We start from the raw sequence: 16,745 nt of genomic DNA on the forward strand, positions 1-16,745 counted from the left end.
TAAAAGTGTTATGTTCTCAAGGCCAGTTTGCCTGCATGCAGGAGGAAAACCCCCAAATAAACTGGGGAGAAAAACCCTGCAGTCCACACCCAAGACCAGCTAACTTGACTATGTCTGAGAAAGATCCTAAGCTTCTCGCATCAATGACGGGAATCGAACCCAGGACACTCCTTTCCCAGGCATGTGATTGCAAAGCACATAGCCACTCGGCTAATGTCAGCAACATGTATACAAAATACTGGTCCAAAATCTAAAGATGAACACTATTTCTAAAGATTACAGTTTCAAATTCAGATGAATCAACTTGTGGTAATTTGTATAACTGATGATTTAGAATAGAAATCATTGGAAAGCTTGAAGCTTTCCAATGATTCTTCAGAATTACTGATATTACTAGAGAGTTTAGAATCTCACATAGCATTGTATCCAGGCTCTGCTAGCATTTCAAACCAATGGAGTGTGTTCTAGACGTTTGCTAAGAGGCCCTAACTCTACCACAGAACATGAAGACTGCTTTTGGATATAACAGCAAAACTTAATCGATGCACCATGGCAGGCCAGCTTGCCATTCAGCTCCATTCAATTCAATCCATTGGGTTCTTTCAGTTTGGGCAACAATAGAAGTTGCAAGAACTCATATCTGGTGAATACTGAGGATGTTCCAATACTTCCATTATCAGCTGTCCAACATCTCTATCACCAATTGTGATGCATGACATCTTGCATTGTCGTGCAACAAACACGGTGGAGAACCCATGAAAAAACGTGGTTGCTTTCTCTTTAATGGCAGATGCAAATAGTACTCCGAAATCATTCATAGTACTCTATGTTAAAATTTGCCGTTGGGGCACCAACATAAGAATGACACCTTGAACATTGTAAGCAACTATCAATACTATGACTTTAAGTTTGCTGGGTTCCTTCTGAATTTTTTTCAGATGGCGATCATCGTGAATGGCACCATTCATTGGATTATCTCTTCATTCAGTTCAGGCTCGTAAGCCCTTGCCCAAGTTGCATTAATGGCTATGATATGATTCAGGAATGCATCCCCTTCATTTTAGTATCATTCCAGATGGAGGCCAGCAATTGCATACCTGTGGCATTTTTTCAGCAATGAGCTGAAATTTTGCATTTACCGAGCCTCTCTTTTAGGATGTGCCAAACACTTTGGTGTTTGCCATATCCCAGTTTCCTGAGCCAGCTGGCATACAATCCATTGCCGATCAATTGCAAGGAATCCCCAAACAAGCTCAACATGTTCGTCTGAAGTGGTGGGTCATTCTGCATGGTGATTATCATCCAGGTGATATTTCCCCGCACAAAATGCACTGACCCATCTTGTGATAGTTGAGTATGGTAAGGCAGTGTTGCCATAGGCTTCCCTAAGGCCATGATAACAGTCGCTTGCAGTTTTATCTCTCGTGCAACCTGGACTTGATCCAGGATTGTTGTTCTAATCTTGTGAACATACCTTAGCACATTGCACATTGAGATGTGGGCTTTAACCAATTCTCCACACAATGGCACTTGTTAGAATGGGCTGTGTTGCCTGTTGCGCATGTAGAGTACATACAACCAGTGCCTCTATCTGTGAAGAGTAACATTTCAGTTACAAACTACATTTCCTGACAGTTTTGCCACTAGTTTATTTACAATGCACATATTATAGTGGGTGTCAGCTTACCACTACTGAGACTGAAAAATGTCTCAATAAGTGGTTGGTGAGCATTGGGTACCAGTGCACAAATATATATATATTTGTGCATTGGTCCCCATACACAAAAGATACACATATCTTTGTGAAATTTATACACAAATTTCACAAATATATATATTGTTGTTACTTTATGTTGCTATGATAGAATAATATACAGTATACAGATGGTGTTTTCATAAAGAATATGTAAACAAAAAATCTGTTTATAAACTTTCTTCATATGATAATATTGTATGCTAAAATAAACACAACTGGGAATTATGCTTTAATAAACAATTTAATTATTTTGGGTGGGGGGGGGCTTAAGAGTCAAAGCTGTATAACTGAGAGGAGACCTCTACATAGCCTTTAAATGAAATGGAGAATTGACCAGGGCTTCTGACCTAATGTCCAATCCTCACCTTCTCGTGGTGCACCCTGTTGGGTATCTACCTGGATACTGAACGAACGAGGATGGGCTGGCAATTTGGGATTTAGCCGTCCAAATTGTATTCTTATTGGCTTAAACCAAAATACAAAATGATGGCACAACATGACAAAATTTCATGCCGGCTGGGGTGTCGCCTGGTTAAACAAGGCCCCCATTGTTTTCACCAGGCAAACAGCAAAAAGTCAGCTACCGGAACAAATCTGAAAACACACCTCAACTCAACATCACCAGAGTTAAAGATCGGTACTATCTTTAACTATATAAGAAGCCTAAATGGCAAAGAAATTATATATATATATATATATATATATATATATATGTGTAGAAAGTATTTTTACCTTGGGAATAATAAATGTTAAAGATACCAAGCTATTTTAAACCTGGTGTTACTCCATTTCCCAAGTAAGCAAACAGACAAAATACTCAAGTTTGCGCCTGCACATAATGCAAGTCTAGCTGACCCTGCAGGTAGTGCATGACCAAAATAACTCATGGTAAAAGTAGAATAAGCTCTCATCACTAATCTTAATATTTACCCATAATGCAAAGCACATCTCCTCTAGGAGATATGTGATGCTTTTTATTAAAGGCAAGGGGCTACTACAACCCGACCGGTTTTGACCTTTATTGAGGTCTCATCAGTGGGAGCCAGGCTAGAAATACCAAGATTTTAGTAATACAGAGCTTATAAGTATTTTACCAGAACATATATAAGAAGCCTGAATGGCAAAGAAATGGAGGTAGCTGAGGAATTAGATAAGTACCAGATCGACATAATAGAGTTGACTGAAACAAAAAAGACAAAAACTGGTGAGATCTTTCTGAGCAATAAATACAAAATGTTATATTCAGGCAATGGCAATCAAGGAAAAGAAGGAGTAGCCATAGTATTCAACACAAAATACGAGGCAAATCTTCTTGAATGGCAGGCAGTCTCAAGTAGAGTAATGTGGGAAAATATGAGAATGAGGAACTGGACAATGAGACTTATTTGTGCCTATGGTCCCACAGAAGGTTCTACTAAGGTAGAAGTGGAGGAATTTTTTGAGGCTTTAGAAAAAGCAACTGACACAATGAAAAAGGAAAAGTTGGAAAACTAAACAGAGTAGGAAATGATTGAGACATACAAAAATATTTTGGGAAAATTTGAGGAAAAGAGCAAAGCTAATAATAATGGCAAATATCTGTTGGATTTCTGCTCAGGACATGGACTGGTTATTACCAGCACCATCTTCCAACATAAAAATGTGCACAAATTCACATGGAGAGAAGAGGGCAAGGAATAAGAAAAGTCTCATTGACTATGTTATTGTTGATAGTGATGTTTTCTGCCTGGTGCAGGACACCAGAGTGTACAGAGGATTTGAAATTGGAAGTAATCACTATTTAGTCTTGAGCAGGATAAAATTGAATTTCATATTGAAAATAATAATAATAATAATATGTAAGAAAGTTTTAAAGCGAATAAAAGTTGAGCAGTTCTCAGATGTGAACCGTAGACTAAAATACACAAAGATTATTGAAGAAAAAATGAAAAAGTTTGAGAACAGAAATCAAGCCTTAGAGAATCAGTGGCAAACTCTGAAGACAACATTGATTGATTCAACCAGAGAGGCATGTGGTGAGGTTGTCTGCAAGAATAAAAAAATCAGAACTCCATGGTGAACACAAGAAATTAAAGAGGCAGTGAAGGAAAAGAAGAAAGCATATCAAATGTTCCTGGCAAATAAGTCAGCTTGTGCTCTTAGAGAATACAGTGACAAATGTAAGAAAGCTAAACACTGTGTAAAACTAGCTAAAGAAAAGTCATGGCAGGACTTTGGTAAGAACATAGAAAATAAATATCAAGAAGGTGGCAAAATATTCTGGAGGTTGTTGAAGAAGCTTAGAAATGGAGGAAAGATTGCTATAAAAGGAGTTACTATAAAAGAAGTCCTGGACAGAGGGACGAATTTCCGATGATTGGAGTAGAGCTCTCCAATATATAAAAGAGGAAATAAAATTGAATGCGAGAGTTACAGAGGTATTTCCCTGCTGAGTATTCCTGGTAAGATTTATGCAAGTATACTTGAGAAACAGTTGAGAAGAATTTTGGAAGAAAAACTTGGTGAAGGACAAGCTGCATTCAAGCCAAATAGAGGCTGTCAGGATCAAATCTTCACTTTACGACAAATAGTTGAGAAATCATGGGAATATAACAAAGATCTGTATTTAAGTTTTGTCGATCTGGAAGAAGCATAGGATAAGGTGCCAAGAGAGAAGCTATTCAATAAGCTACAGTTATATGGTGTCAATGGGACATTATATCAAGCAATACTTAGTCTTTATTTGAGTTGTAAGTCAGCAGTTAGAATTGAAAGAAGTACAGGAAGATGGTTTAATGTTAAATCTGGTGTGTGACAAGGATGTACATTATCCCCACTGTTATTCGTTATCTATATGGATCATATTATGAAAAAAGTGGTATTAAATATGTCAAAATTGGAGATGTTAATGTCAGCTCTTTGCTTTATGCAGACGATGTTATACTTCTAAATAATCTGCTGTAATAGATATGGTATGAAGTCAGCAATAAAAAGACAAAAACAATGAATATAGGCAGAATTGTTGAAAATGTCAACTGCGTTGTGAACGAAGAACCTGTGGAGCAATAAAACATTTCAGCTACTTAGGCACGATTTTTAGTGAAGATGGTAAATCATCATCATCAAATTCCTGCCATGTACCCTCAAGGGGTGTACAGGATATGATAGTACTACGTGAAAAATTTACATCATTACTAACTTCCTATCTACAATTTTCCTCCAAATCAGTCTTACTTGTCAGTACTCCAACATTACCAGATCTTATATTTCTATCGCCTAAGACACTTTGTACCGTATCAATCTACCTATATCTTGGTCATCCTCTGGGTCGTTTTCCTGCCATCTTGGCAGAGAACACTTGATTTGCTAATCTTTCCTCGCCCATTCTGTTTAAGTGACCATACCACCTGAGATTAGCTCTGCTAATGCATTGCTGGATACTGACAATGTCTAGTTCTTTCCTAATATCCTCATTTTTAATATGATATTGCCATTGATGCCATCTGTTCACGCCTCTAATCTTTCTCAGGACTCTCATATCTGCGGTCTCTAGTCTTTGGTCAAGTGTTTTACTTCTGACCCAGCTCTCAGATCCATAAGTTAAAATTGGTTTGAACACAGTCTTGTATACAGCTAATTTAGTGTTCCGACTAATTTCTTTCTTATTCCATATGAATTTATTCAATTGACTTCCCACCATACCAGCTTTGCTGATTCTGTTGTCTATTTCTATATTTAGTTTGCCATCTTCAGTAAAAATTGTGCCTAAGTAGCTGAAATGTTTTACTTGTTCCACAGGTTCTCCATTCACAACACAGTTGACATTTTCAATGATTCTGCCTATTTTCATTGTCTTTGTCTTTTTATTGCTGACCTTCATACCATATCTATCACAACAGTTATTCAATTTAGTGAGGGAATCTTGCACACTTGTAGCGGATTTATTTAGAAGTATAACATCATCCACATAAAGCAAGGAGCTGACATTAACATCTCCAATTTTGATATCATGTTTAATACCACTTTCCTTCATAATGTGATCCATATAGATGATGAATAACAGTGGGGATAATGTACATCCTTGTCTCACACCAGATTTAACATTAAACCATCTTCCTGTACTTCCTTCAGTTCTAACTGCTGACTCTCAACTGAAATAAAGACTAAGTATTGCTTGATATTATGCCCCATTGACACGATATAACTGTAACATATTGAATAGCTTCTCTCTTGGCACCTTGTCCTATGCCTTTTCCAAATCGATAAAACTTAAATACGGATCTTTGTTACATTCCCATGATTTTTCCACTATTTGTCGTAAAATGAAGATCTGATCCTGACAACCTCTATTTGACTTGAATCCAGCTTGTTTTTCACCAAGCTTTTCTTCCACAATTCTTCTCAACTGTTTCTCAAGTATACTTGCATATATCTTACCAGGAACACTCAGTAGGGATATACCTCTGTAATTCTCACATTCAGTTTTATTTCCCTTTTTTATATATGGGTACTATAAGAGCTCTACTCCAATCATCTGGAATTCGTCCCTCTGTCCAGGCATTCTGAACTATGCAGTGCAGCCACTGTAAGACTTTTAAATTAAATATGGAAATAGACAACAGAATCAACAAAGCTGGTATTGTAGGTAGTCAATTGAATAAATTCATATGGAATAAGAGAGAAATTAGTCAGAACATTAAATTAGCTGTATACAAGACAGTGTTCGAACAGTTTTAACTTATGGATCCGAGAGCTGGGTCAGAAGTAAAGCACTTGACCAACATTAGGGACTGCAGATATGAGAGTCCTGAGAAAGATTAGAGGCTTGAACAGATGGCATCAATGGCAATATCATATTAAAAACGAGGATATTTGGAAAGACCTTGACATTGTCAGCATCCAGGAATGCGTTAGCAGATCTAATCTCAGGTTGTATGGTCACTTAAACAGAATGGGCGAGGAAAGATTAGCAAAACAAGTTTTCTCTGCCAGGTTGGCAGGAAAATATCCCAGAGGAAGCCAAGATATCAGTGTATTAATACGATACAAAGTGCCTTAGATGATAGAAATATAAGATCTGATAATGTTGGAGTCTTGACAAGTAACAGACTGATTTGGAGGAAAATTGTGGATAGGAAGTTAGTAATGATGTAAATTTTTCATGTAGTACTATTATATCCTGAATAACCCTCTGAAGGTACATGGCAGGAATTCGATGATGATGATGAAAAAAAAATTTTTTTTTTGTGAAAAACCTGCTAAGCCAATATAAATGCAACTATCCATTGGAATTTGATAACAAAAAAAAAAAAATGAAAAAATATATTGGTTCACAAATGTGTTCACCTCTTTCAACTTATTCAGTGATACGAATTTTTGTTTTCATTTATGCAAACTTTTAGATATTCTGATTTTTGCTTTTGTTTGAAACATTCAATACAGCTCTGTTCCATTTTAGTGGATTCAGCAAAACTAAATAAACAATTCACCAGTTCATCAGTTGATAGAATTATTTAAATATTTAAAATAGTTGAGTGAATCATTTAAAATTTCATGTTTAATTATAAACATTTTTCAGATGTTCCAAATGCCAAAACGCCCATCGGTAAGTACTTATAAATGCAACATCTTAACGATCGCATATGTTTTCCACTATGATGTTGCCTACATGATGTGTCATATCTTGTGGGTTCAGTGCTTTATTGTGAACTACAAACTTATTGCTGATGGTATCATTTCTCATTTGAATGTACATTTTTGTTTGTGTGTATGCATATGTGCACCTCGGAAAATTATGGTTAAGCAAATTTATTTGACTGTTTTTTTTTTTTTTTTTTTTTGACCTGTTCCAAAAAAAAAAAAATTGTAATGAATACTGAAAATCTATCCAAGCTGTTAAATTATCAGAACTTCTCTGTAAAGCCAGTCTTGTGTCACCTAAAGTTATCCATTAGATCTTTCAGTGATTGTTGCTGTTCACCAACATGATGAAATGAAGACAATTCAATATTTTACATATGTGATTTTCTACTATGGAGGTACAATCTCCAGGCATGAATTAAACACAAGTATGATTTTTAATATACAGTGGAACCTCAGTTGTTGAACTTAATGCGTTCCCGAAGGCTGTTCGGAAACCGAATTGTTCGAAAGCTGAAACCATTTTCCCATAAGAATTAATGTAAAATGGATATTAATCCATTCCCGAACCCCAGATGATTGTCCATTTAAACCTTTGCAACAGTACTTCATGCATCAGATCGTATACAAACATAATGAAAATGCATAAAATCTTACATAAAAAGAATAAACACAATAAATAGATAAAATATAGACGAAAATTGATCGCCTCTTTATTTTTGAGTATTGTACAGATCGTTTATTTCGCCATACCGAACTGCATAGCAAGATTCGAGACGTATCCAGACATGAACGGCATTTTCATGTTTGGATACGATTTCTTTTTTCATCTCTATCATGATTCTAGCAACTTTTCTTTTGCTTTGCTGCTGTCACTATTCTTTTGCGTGCCCCATGGTGGCTTAATTAATAATAAACACAAAGAAAATCAAGAAAACTCAAAGCAAATACAAACAGGTGTCTGCACTGAACGAAGGCTGCCACGTAACTGATGCTTTCCCACCTTACAGCTCAGCACGTGGTTGCCGTTTGCCAGTTTGGAAACCGGGGCGTTTTTTTTTGTTCAGCAAATATGTTTGGGAACCGAATTGTTCGAGAACAGAGGCATTTGACAACCGAGGTTCCACTGTATTAAGCACAGATCCTTGTCATATTCTCATGATTTAACAGCTATTTGTCATAATGAAAATCTGATCCTGACAACCTCTATTTGGCCTGAATCCAGCTTGCTCTCCCAATTTCTCTTTTGCAATTTTTTTCAACCTCTTTTCTACTATGTCTGCATAAATCTTACCTGGAAAGTAGAGAAATTCCTCTGTAATTCTTATATTCAGCTTTATTCCTTTTTATATGGGAACTGTGAGAACTCTACTCCAATCATTTGTAAATCAACCTTCTGACCATGCCCTCTGAATTGTGCAGTGTAGCCATTTCAAAACTTTTATATCTTCATATTTGAGCATTTTTGGTTGAATATCATCTACTCCATCTTGCCTTTCCACATCTCAAGTTTTTAATGTCTTTCTCTACCTCAAGTATTTATATGTACTCCTGTTTACATTTCTGTTGAAAATTTTCTACCACTGTTCTGTCACTGCTTTTTTCATTTAAGTTTTTCAAAGTAATTACTCCAGAGACATTATCCTTATCTTCAGTTTTCATATCATATTTATCATCTAATTCCTTTTACAGTACTCTTTCCTCCATTTCTTAGCTTTTTCAATAGTCTCCAGAACATTTTGTCACCTTCCTGATATTTTATTTTTATATTCTTACTGAAGTCTTCCCATGAGTTTTTTTAGCTACTTTTACACATAATCTTAGCTACATTTTCCCCATGGTAGCACTTGAGTTTCTTCATGGTTTCTTCATCTCAATTAAAAACAATGCATTACGAATATTCCATGACATCTATGGTGGACTGCATTTGCTCTTCATGGTACAAATTGCTAAATGGCTTTCTAAATTGCTTTCAGCATTCACAGGAAAGTTCTCTTCATTTATCAAAAATAGTTTTCATTTCAAAGTAAAGATATCTGAGTTTCATCTTTGTCCATATGATTTCCTTTTTAACCTAGATATCATGTCCTTATTCACAAATGTTTCTTTAGATTAAACACTTACTTTCTCAAGCAAGACATTATCATCAAGACAGCAGATATTGTCAGCCTATTTGGCTTTGTCATTCACTCTGGCTGCTTCGTGTGTCAAAATACACTTTACCTACATGTACCCTCCATTTTCTCTCTCTCTCTCTCTCTCTCTCCCACACTAGCTAATTACTTCATGGAATGATTTGAACAGCAGATACCAAATAGTGTCCTTCCTAATCCATCCTTATGAGACAGATATGTAGTTGATATTTTCATAGTTTGGCATGGGTCTCTGTACAGGTCTACAACCAGTTGTCAGTAAGATCAGCGCTTACTGACAAATGTTGATCTTACTGATAAATGGTTGTAAGTAAGATCAACACTTTTCACCATCATGAAGAGTTAGAGGTGCATGAAAATGAGGTTGAAGAGCTGTTGCATAACCTGAATAAGAATTTGTCAGTAAGGACAGATGGAATATCAGCACATTTGCTTAATCTCCCTACCGGCAAGGTGGATGAAATAGTGAGACCAAATTGCACTTCTTATCCATGATATTCAACTGGTGTTACAGAATCATATCCGGATTTAGCTGGACATCTATAGATGTCATGGCCGATTGGGGGATTAAGAGGAATGCAATCAGGATTATATATCAGTACTTAAGGTTGAAAATGCCATCAAAAAACCTAAAATGCAAAAAGACATGTAGAGTAGATAATATTTCATCTGAAAATGCTCAAATATTGAGGTATAAAGGTTTTATAGTAGCTGCATTGCAATTCAGAAGGCCTGGTCAGGGAATCCAACTTTTGAGTATTGGGACAGAGCTCTCTAGTACCTATCTGGAAAGAGAGAGAAATAAAAGTGAATATCAAAATTAGAGGAATTTTCCTACTGACTATTCCAGATAAGATTTATTCAAGCATAGTCAAGAAAGGGCCAAGAAAATCTGAAAGAGAAACTTGGAAAAGAACAAGCTGTGTTTAGGCCAAATTATAAGTTTTCAGGATCAGATTTTCACTTTTAAGACAAATACACTGCTCAACAAAGCTAACAGAACAAAATGCTTTTCATTAGTTGGTTCGGGTGTAAGTCGATACATTAAATCAACAGAGTTATAGGGATTAGGGACTTAACAGTAATAAGTATACTGTCATTTTAATTTTTAAACCTTATTATAAAACTGGACTGTGCATTACTACCACTATAAAACAGGAGAATAAGCACCCAAATCTTCCTCCACATCACATCTTCATTACCTTCCCTATGTGAAGGACCAGGCTGCAGCTCTTCTAGTATAACCTTTGTTTTTTTTGATGAAAATATCCAATGTGCTTTTCTTGTTCCTCTTCTTTTTTTCATCATAACTTTGTTTATAGCAAGCAAACACATCATGTATTTTCCATTCTACTAATAAGTAGCGTTCAACATTGGGGTTCATGTCTTCGACCATTTTGAGAACATCGTTAACTGCAGAGAACATTTCTGTAAGACCCTTCACTGTGAATTGTTTAACTACCTCTCCTTGTTTCTGTTTTCACCCTCTTTTCTTGTTTTTCCTCTTCTGCAAAATGTTCTACCAATTCTTCGTTGGTCAACCCTTCAGGAGCACTTTCTATGAGTTGAACTATGTCGTCGTCATCATCATCATCATCATTCACTCCGAGATTCAGATGTTGCTAGGTCCACTATTTCTTCACTACAAATGTCTTTATTTTTTTTCAAAACTTCCAAAATTGTGCACAAACCTTTTTAATGTCTATTTCCATATGCCACTCATACATTGAGAGATCACTTCGTCCCAAACTACAGTAATCTTTTTAATAGCATGAAAAATATTGATTGCTTTCCAGAATTGCATGAGAGTCTGGTCATTTCCTTCAGTAGCAGAAATGGCCTGTGAAAAAGTTCTCCGTAGATAATAATGAACTGGAAGAGTATGCTTCCTAATGTTTTTGAAGGCTCATGGATTCTCACTGCGCCATATCACAAATGGTTTCAGTTTATATCCAGCCACATTATCCCCTAACAGAATCGTAACACAGTCTTTAAGAGCTTTGAAACCAGGAATAGATGTTAGCTTTGTGTGAATGAATGTCCACTTTGGCATTTTTTTCCGAAAAAAGGAAGGAGGTCTTATCCATATTAAATATTTGCTGTGGCAAATAATTTTCTTCTGTAATAATTTTATCCAATTTCTCCACAAACTCCTTGGCAACCTTCTCATCAGAATTTGGAAATTCACCATATATTTTCACATCATGCAGTGCAAAATGTTTTTAGTCTCATGAACCAACCAGAAGAAGCATTGAATTCGTAGTCGTAATTGGGTCCTGCTTTCTCCTTCAACATGCTGAAGAGACTTAGTGCCTCAGCAGTTATGGTCATAGTGCTAAGAAGTAGGCGCTTTTGGTTCAAGGCCTTTATGCATGAAAGAAGTAGCTTTGTCACTATCGTTGAACTTGCTACTTCATTTCAAGATCAATTGCTCACCTCTTTTTCTGTGATTCTTCACTAGGTTTTTTAATTGAGTGTGTAGGGGCCATGTTGCACAAAATATTGCAAAATATTTAATAATAAATATACAAATAACCTATTTTTTAAACACAAAATCAACAGAGGAACTGTTGAAGCCAACTGCCAAGGGAGATTGACGCTGAATGCACTGTTGCCACTGCATTGTTGTTAAATAAAAACCTTTATCCAATTTTATCAAACATGCAACAGGTCTTCACATCTCAGATACCTCCAGTATGGCAAGTCATTGTTTTAAGTGATACTTGAAATGACAGGCTGTTGAACAGCTTGAAACCATGCAGGCAAAGGTGGTGGGTTGGCTTAAAATGTCGCAACATTTTGTGACATTAACTCTGCTGTCTGGCATTAACAGAAAGCAGAACTCTATGATATTCTCTCACTGTCTGTCTCTTGAAGTTGCTGCAGCCACAGATGAAACATTTCTGACCGACTAAGAATGCTCAGTTTAAATGGGCACTGTGCAAAGAAGCCAGTGGTGTGTCCATTAACCACAAGCCATTTGCAGAGCTCATTGAAACTGGTGCCATGAACTTGCAACCTGAATAATGGAATATAGTTCTGCTCTCTGCTGATTCCTGTTTAAGCCTACAAACAGATTCTAGATGTTTGATCTGTAGTGAAAAAGGAATGTAGTATTATCCTTTAAACATCAGAAAAAAAGGGACACTTATGGTCCAGGCAGTATTCTCATATTGAGCAGAATGTGAGGAGGTACTGAAAACAGATTCTCAAACTTACATGCAACTTCATTGGAGTGTGGTTGGCCCAATTTTCTGTTTTTGCATTGCCACTGCCCATAGAGCTCGAGTAGTGGAAAGGTATCTTGAAATTGAAAATATCCAGCAAATGCCATGGCTAGCACAATCACCATACTTAAATCCAATCAAACTTGTGGAGACATCCTTTTGTGTTGCACTGCATACCAACAGTGAAGGATCCTTATCTTTTTTCCAGATGTGGTGTGTTTTCTGGAAATAGCATGTTCTGCTAGTCTGGACTGTTCTGGCTCAATGGTATTTAATGTGATCTATATGTTCGCCACGATGAACAGCTGTTGCTCTGTTTTGCCAAACTATAACACCTACTCCTAGATAGTATCTCTCCTAAACCTTCCTCAAGGTACAGGTATATACAGGGTGTCCCAAAATTCACGCAAGATTTTAGCGCCATTTGTGCGGTAAAGTGTTGCCAACGAGAAAAAAAAGACAGCGTGACAGCTGACAGTTCAGGGTTATTAAAAATGACCACACACAGCGAAAGAGAGTTTGTTGAATGGATTATGGAACAACAACAACAAGTGGATGCTTCTTTTTCGAACAAAATCATCTTCAGCGATGAGGCTCGTTTTCATCTTGATGGCTTTGTTAATCGACAAAATTGTCGCATTTGGAGTTCAGAAAATCTATGAGTGATTGTTCAGAAACAGATGCATCCACAACGTGTCACTATTTGGTCGGATTTTGGGCTGGAGGCATCATCGGTCCATTCTTCTTCGAAAATGCGGCTGGTAAGGCAATAACAGTTAATGGTGCTCGCTATCGTGACATGGTAATCCAGTTTTTTGTGCCTAAATTGCAAGATATGGATGTGGACGACATGTGGTTTCAACAAGACGGTGCCACATGCCATACAGCCCGAGAAACAATTCAATTACTGCATGAGTCATTTCCTGGTCGTGTAATTTCCCATTTTGGTGATCAGAATTGGCCACCCAGATCATGTGACTTAACACCGTTGGACTTTTTTCTTTGGGGATTTTTGAAGTCTGAGGTTTATGCCAACAAGCCCATGACCACCCACACCTTGAAGGAAGAAATTGAGCGCTGTATCAACGAAATTCAGCCACATTTATGCAAAACGGTCATGGAAAATTTTGACAAAAGAGTGCGTATGTGCCAGCAAAGCTGTGGAGGCCATTTACCTGATATGTTATTCCATGCATAACCCTATACTGTATACTTTATGAATCAATAAGAAATTACAATTTAATTAAAAACCTGTGTTTTCTATCAAAATTACTTCTTGAGTGAATTTTGGGACACCCTGTAGATGACGTATTTGCACGTTGGCATGTTTCCTCAATGAAATTTAGGATTTACTTCCATAGTCCGTCATCACATCCATTTCACCTCAGGTAGAAGATCATCAGATTACCTTTTTATATTTTTAGATCTTCATCATCCAGATAGTAACCTTTACTCCTTTGTTTTTAGAAAGAAAACCCACACTAGACTACATTCATGCTTTTTACATCAGTTTACATATACTGGTTATCTATACTACTTTTTTAATTTTGAAGACAATACTGAAGGTAAATTATAGATGCCAAGAAGTTATTATTCTTGGTTTCATTCTTTATCCAAGTGTATGCAAACAAAGTTTGAGCATGAAGTAACTTCACGACTGGGCTACTTATATATAGAGGCTGATGCCTTCACATCAGTTGCCTTGGTATCCCATAATGCAATGCACATCTCCTTATGGACATGTATAATGCTATGCATTATGAGAAGGGCCTACCCAGACAGGTTTTGACCTTTATTGAGGTATCATCAGTGGGAGCCAGACCCAGAAGTGGTACTGAGGTTTAAATAATGCAGAAGCCATATTTCCTCTATGTACTCTCTATATATATATGTAGTCCAGTTGTGAAGTTGAGGTTACTTCATGAACAAACTTAGTTTGCATACACTTGGATAAAGGATGGAACCATTAATATAACTTCTTGGTATCTATAATTTATGGTATAACCAAGTGGAAAAACTTTCAACATCTGTTGCTAATCCAGAATACTTTATAATAAGGTATGACACCTTTCAATTACTTCTATATGGAAATGTGACTTCTGCATTACTTCAACCTTGGTATCGCTTCTAAGTCTGGCTCCCACTGATGAGACCTCAATAAAGGTTAAAACAGGTCTGGGTAACAGCTCCTCTCATATTGCATAGCATTATACATATCCATAAGGAGATGTGTGTTGCATTATGGGATACTAAGTCAATTGATGTGAAGTCTTAGCTTCTATATACAAGTAGCCCAGTAGTGAAGTTACTTCGTGTTCAAACTTTGTTTGTTTACGCTTGAATAAAGGATGAAACCAAGAATATAACTTCTTGGCATCTATAATTTATAGTATAACCAAGTTGAAAAACTTTTAAATACTAAAGATACTAGGGTGCAAATTTTATGCTAAATATGATGTTTCATGTAAGTTATTCCATATTTAATAATTATTTATTTTGTTAACAAACGACATTTGAATTCATTACTACATTTTTTTATTTTAAGATAAATTGTTGAGAAATTATTGAAATATGATAAGGATCTGTTTTGTTCATCTCCAAAAAAATAAAATAAATAATAATAATAATAATAATAAAATATGATAAGGTACCAAGAATGAACTTGTTTCAAATTTCAGCTAATTGATTAACAAATTTCATATGAAGACCTATAATACAAAACTTCATGTTGGAGGTTTAATGGAGTATTGACAGCATTAGAAAAAGATGAAAAACGAATCTCAGTGTCCGGTATTTCATCTCAGTCACTGAAACATCTTCAGGGAGTACAAATAATACTTGTAACACACACACACACACACAAAGAGAACACAATATTTAATGAAACACATGGGTGACTCTAAAGACCTATCTACATGGTGCACCCTCTATAGGAGTTTGTAGGCAGCCTAGGATATAAACTGAGACCTCTGACGATTATTGTTTCCCAAATTTTGGGAAGTTTTATGCATCCATATTTGTTTAAATTAGGTTGATTTCTGAGTGCCACTGCAGATTCCAAAAACAGTCTTTCCTTTTTAAATTTACTATGGTGTAGCATGGTGGTTTTCTTCCAGAAGATCCTGAGAGTTGTATTGAATACATGGTGTGCAAAGGCAGATTAACCATAGTCATAATTGCAGATCTATGATTTGTGTTAATCTAAATGGATAGTGGCTGATCTACCTGTCTGTCCGAAGTAAGGTAACTTGAGGAAAGGGAAGGCTACTTGATATATTCCAGGCAGTGAGAGAACAGTGAGCTAATCTTTGGTCAAACGGATAAGTGCAGCAAGTTTCCAGTGGAGAGGTTGTACTTTTTTAAAGACCTGTCTATTTTTTTTGTGTCATGGACATAGGGGGATAGTGATGGCATTTCTGAAATCCTTCTGAAGCAATGGTCAAGGAATTGGGGAGGAACTTATTTTTTTTAATTCTGTAATCACTGTAGACATTGGAAAGAAAGGTGTTGTGTATATGGTTGAGTTCAGTTGAAAGAGAGGTTCCACTGGAACAAAGATTATACGCTTTATTGGTTAGTTTTAATGATGCCATATTGTTGAGAGAGGTAGTGGTGGGAAAGTTTGTGAACGTATCTGCCTGTGTGAGCAGGCAGATACGTTCACAAGGAGAGGTTACCATTCAGAAGGTGTGTTACTGAGGTGTTTAGGAAGGGTAAACTATTGTTATTTTCATTTTCCATTGCAAACTGGATTCTTGGATGTACACTATTGAGGTGATTGAGGAAGTAGTTTAATATGTCTGGGCCATGAGACCAAATAGAGAACACATCATTTACATTTTAGCCAGATAGAAGGTTTGACATGGCTTGTTTTTCAAAACTTTCTATATAAAAATTGGCAAGAGGTGGTGGGGGAGGGAACCATAGCAGTTCCCTCTGTTTGTAAATTTTGTTTCAAGCAAAATAACCAGAGCTGATGGTGAAGGAAAA

The 16,745-nt window shown here is 36.4% G+C and overlaps 1 protein-coding gene across 1 annotated transcript in view; it reads left to right on the plus strand.

The window, feature by feature from the left end:
- Positions 1–16,745, plus strand: part of LOC150093860 (uncharacterized) — a 121,451-nt gene that overhangs the window by 72,726 nt on the left and 31,980 nt on the right. The gene's annotated exons all lie outside the window — the stretch shown is intronic.

The sequence above is a fragment of the Typopeltis vanoorti genome, chromosome 23, assembly GCF_054136105.1.
Source record: "Typopeltis vanoorti isolate ZY-2024b chromosome 23, IOZ_Tvanoo_1.0, whole genome shotgun sequence".
Classification (NCBI taxonomy): Eukaryota; Metazoa; Arthropoda; class Arachnida; order Uropygi; family Thelyphonidae; genus Typopeltis; species Typopeltis vanoorti.